This window comes from Penaeus monodon, chromosome 24, assembly GCF_015228065.2.
Source record: "Penaeus monodon isolate SGIC_2016 chromosome 24, NSTDA_Pmon_1, whole genome shotgun sequence".
Classification (NCBI taxonomy): Eukaryota; Metazoa; Arthropoda; class Malacostraca; order Decapoda; family Penaeidae; genus Penaeus; species Penaeus monodon.
Window position 1 is genome coordinate 24028468 of NC_051409.1, and position 3900 is coordinate 24032367.

Below are 3900 nucleotides of genomic sequence, written 5' to 3' on the forward strand. Positions count from 1 at the left end.
ATTGAGAATCGGTGGAAAATTTTATGAGAATATAGGAGTTCCAACGAAGCAAGAGAATGTGTGTTAAATATTCTGTTGATAGTTATATTCGAAATTATACCACAAAATTGCCTGTCTAATTTATCCAAAGACCATGTTTTGTCTAGAAATTTTTCTTTTTAAAAAAAAATAGATAATTACAAATTCAAGTACCTCGATTAACCATGCCATTCAAATCTCTTGAATTAATGTACAACAAGATAAAAACTTGCTTCACGAGGATCTCATAAAATTTACAAAGGATTAAAGAAGAATTTTCTTGGTGAAGCCAAGTACCCTCAATTCGGGTGAGAACTAGGAGAGCTCTCATTGTACCCTTATCAGGAAATTCCTCTGTAAAATCACAAGTTCCTGTCCCAACGCAGCATGGCTTTGCCAAAGTGCGACACAAACACCAGTTGAAGGCTGTTCCTTGTTTCCATTCGGGATGCCAGTTTGAGACCAAATGTTGTTTTGGAATAGATACAATCATAGTCCATTAAGGGGATCTGCCACCTTTTTTCCCTTTTAGAATTTCACTGCTTGAAGCGTGATAACTTCACTCGGGTTGTACAAGTTAAAGATGACAGTTTTTGGTGGTTTTGTTTTTTGAGTTGAGGCATTGGGAATCTTTAAAGAGCTTTAAGATATAGTCCGATGTCTCATGATGTTTCATGGTCAGAAACGTAAGAATCTTCCTGTCCCATTATACTAAAACCAGAAATGACAAATATAGCACATCCGACGTCTGTCAGCTCATCAGCATCCCGAATATTTTTAAGGACTTCCTTCGTTTGCTGAGCCGTGGGTGACGAGTGTGTTTTACACACGTATCCCATTTTGTCAAATACATCTGACATAATGCGAGCATCGTAGTCGAGTTGCTGAAGGTTCAGGTCGGATCTGTCCTTGAAAGAACTGAAGTTCAAGATGCGAACAAAGCCTCGTGCATTTTTGTCCATCTTGTACGCATCAGCACCTCCTTGCACTGCCGTTGCATGTCTCACGTGAAACTGTCGTGTGGGCACCTGAAATTAAAAGATGTTTGTCCTTAGTGGAATGTAAAGTCATGAAGGAATTCACTTCAATATAAAAATAGATATAGTTTTAAGTAGAATAGAAAAAAGTATTGATACAGTTCATTTCCAAAAAATAAAAAAATAAGTAACTCACTTTAAGCTGTACCGAGTTTGAGGCGGCTGATGTTAGAAAGCCAGTTTCATCAGTTTTCTTATCATTTCCTGTTTTCTGAAACATTTGGAGTCAGTGTAAATTTCCAAAAGCTTACATTACATCATATAATTGTTTTATTCTCAAGACACTGTTGGCAGTTTCTGGAAATATGTGATAGATGGTTACCTTCGCAAACATGGTAATAGCCCATTCCATATTCAGGGCATTGGCCAGAAGGCGAGGTGTAGTGACTCCAAGATCTCGTGCCAACAGCCCGTTCACCAGCTTTCCACCGTGACTGTTTGGATCTGCACCAAGTTCCACAAGCTTTTCTGCTTCTTTCTTCTTTCCTTCTAATATGGCCGTGAATAGATGGCTTCCAAGCTTAAAATCAAAGAAAAACTGATTTACAAAAGCAAATACTGAAAATGCTTTTTGCACATTTAGCTACATTCTAGTACTCTACAGTTTAAGTTATAACGCTGGAATCACAGATTCAAACTTGTCTGATTTTAATCCTGCTGTAGTGTCTAGTATTCCAGTATAAATACTTACCAGGGATTTTACTGTGTTATGATGATTATCCCGCTTGTCGGCTTCAAAATCAGAGTCACGCAATAAAAGTTTCAGTACTTGTGTGTGACCCTTTTCAGCGGCCATATGAGCTGGAGTCTGTCCATATTTGTTTGTAACATTTGGACTGATACATTTCAGCAGAAACATCACCACATCCGGTTGGTTGTGAGACGATGCAGCATGAAGGAGTGTGCATCTTGTCTTGTTTTTCCTCACTGCTGATCCCGTATCTTGCATTAGTTCCAGCACTCTAACTATATCTCCATCTTCCACTGCTTTGAAGAGCTGACCCTATTGAGCAATAACAACTTGTTGAATCAGATACACTGAAAATTACTAAAGTACAATGAAAGGCAAATTATTAAATATTTGATAAAGAAACAATTATATATATCTAATAATAGTTTACATTACCTTTAACTTGTAGATATGAAGTGTTTTGTGGTTAGCGATGCGTTTAGCCAATCTGTTTGTTGAACTTCGGGTATTAATGTAACGTTTCGATGGAGTCTTCGTCCTCTTTGCCATCATAACATTTACTTGGAGTTGCTTTGACTTCCGTGGAGACTTTAATTTCCCAGTAAGTGACTTTTGGGACATGGAACTAGGCTTTATTTTCGATGCCCTTTTAAGATCTAAAGGACAATTTGTTTTTCCACAAATTGAACATATGTCACCTTCAGAATATTTATCTTCTGAAGTTTTTTCTTTATCAAAAGTTGTAGAGGGTGTATTCTGCAGTTGACTTGGCACAGATGACCGACTCTGAGACATTTTCTCAGATCCCGTATTTGGAGCATCCGTGGATTTTTCACTGGTCAATTCGGCCTCAGATATCACTACCTCTTTCTCTGCTGCCTGACCTTCTGACCTATTGTCAGTAAGTGAGAGCCCGGATTTTACTTTTGTTCCTGTCATAGGTCCTTCTGATGGAGCCTCAATTGGCATGTCTTGTGTTATTGGTGACATAGGCGGTGAAATAATGCAGCTTCCCTTTCCCTGTTCTGCTGTACCAACGTCCTCTGTTGAGACCCTAGCTCTCTTTTCTAATGAAGCTTTAGATTCTCCTTCACTTGACAGTTTCCTGGACCTCTTCAGAGAGAATTCTTTAGACGGGGCTTGACTTGATAGAATCTCCACTTCTTTGGCGGAAATGGTTGCATTTATACTGCAGAACCTTTTCATCGGTAGTTCAGACGCCGTTTCCTTTGACGTTTCCTCTAATGTAGGCAGATTGCTAGGCATTTTGATTATCTGCCCATTAAACATATTTCCAGATATTGAAGTCTTCTCCATGCCACTCCATCGCCTTATTAGCTTGAATAGCGAATCTGGCGTCACGTTCGAATTTTCTTTCGATTCGGAAGAGTAACTGTTACAGTTGACTAAATCTTCATTTGAGATCTTTGCGCTGGGAAGCAAAATCAATGAATTCTCTGACATTTCCCGCAGTAGAGACTGGCAGAAGAATGAGTTCGTTCGCACAACTTCAGATCGGAGACCACTCTCTTCCTCCACAGGAAGGCAATCTTCCGAAATGTAAGGTGGTGTTTTATCAGCCATGTTCCCAAGGATAAGTTCGTTGAGAAGGATTGGTTGTGAAGGACGAGGCAACCGTACTTTGTAGACCTTCAAGTCTGTCCTTAATGTTTAGATAATTCTTCGTCGTGTATTCTGCAAAACACAGAACAAATGTTACTTTTATCAACACCTATTTACTAATCGCTAAAAACCGGTTACAGTATAAAACAGTGGGAGCAACTGAACTACTGTCAAGTGTATGTTGTTACAAATTGTGAGATTTTGTTTTTAATGATGTTTTATAAAACGTTTAGACTCTTACTAACATTAATGGAGATAAACGGAAGATTCGGAAACGTGATTTTCACGAGCTATGTAGTCTACAGTATATCATGCAATTTCGTTACACTATGTGTCTCTGCATGTCTCTATAAGTTTTCCTTACCTTAATATTAATCCAGTAATTGTTCACTAAGCACAAATTCCAATGATTTTGCGTAATAACCTAAAATAAATTTCTTCCTCGCACAAGTAATCCTCAAGGTATTATCTAAACACCTTAAAATGTTGCACACTGTTTACTTGCTGAGCGAGCGAGCACTGACTGCAATA

The 3900-nt window shown here is 38.5% G+C and overlaps 1 pseudogene; it reads right to left on the bottom strand.

Moving 5' to 3' along the window:
- Window positions 1–3877, bottom strand: part of LOC119588905 — a 4221-nt pseudogene extending 344 nt beyond the window's left edge.
- Between the last annotated feature and the right edge of the window lie 23 nt (window positions 3878–3900).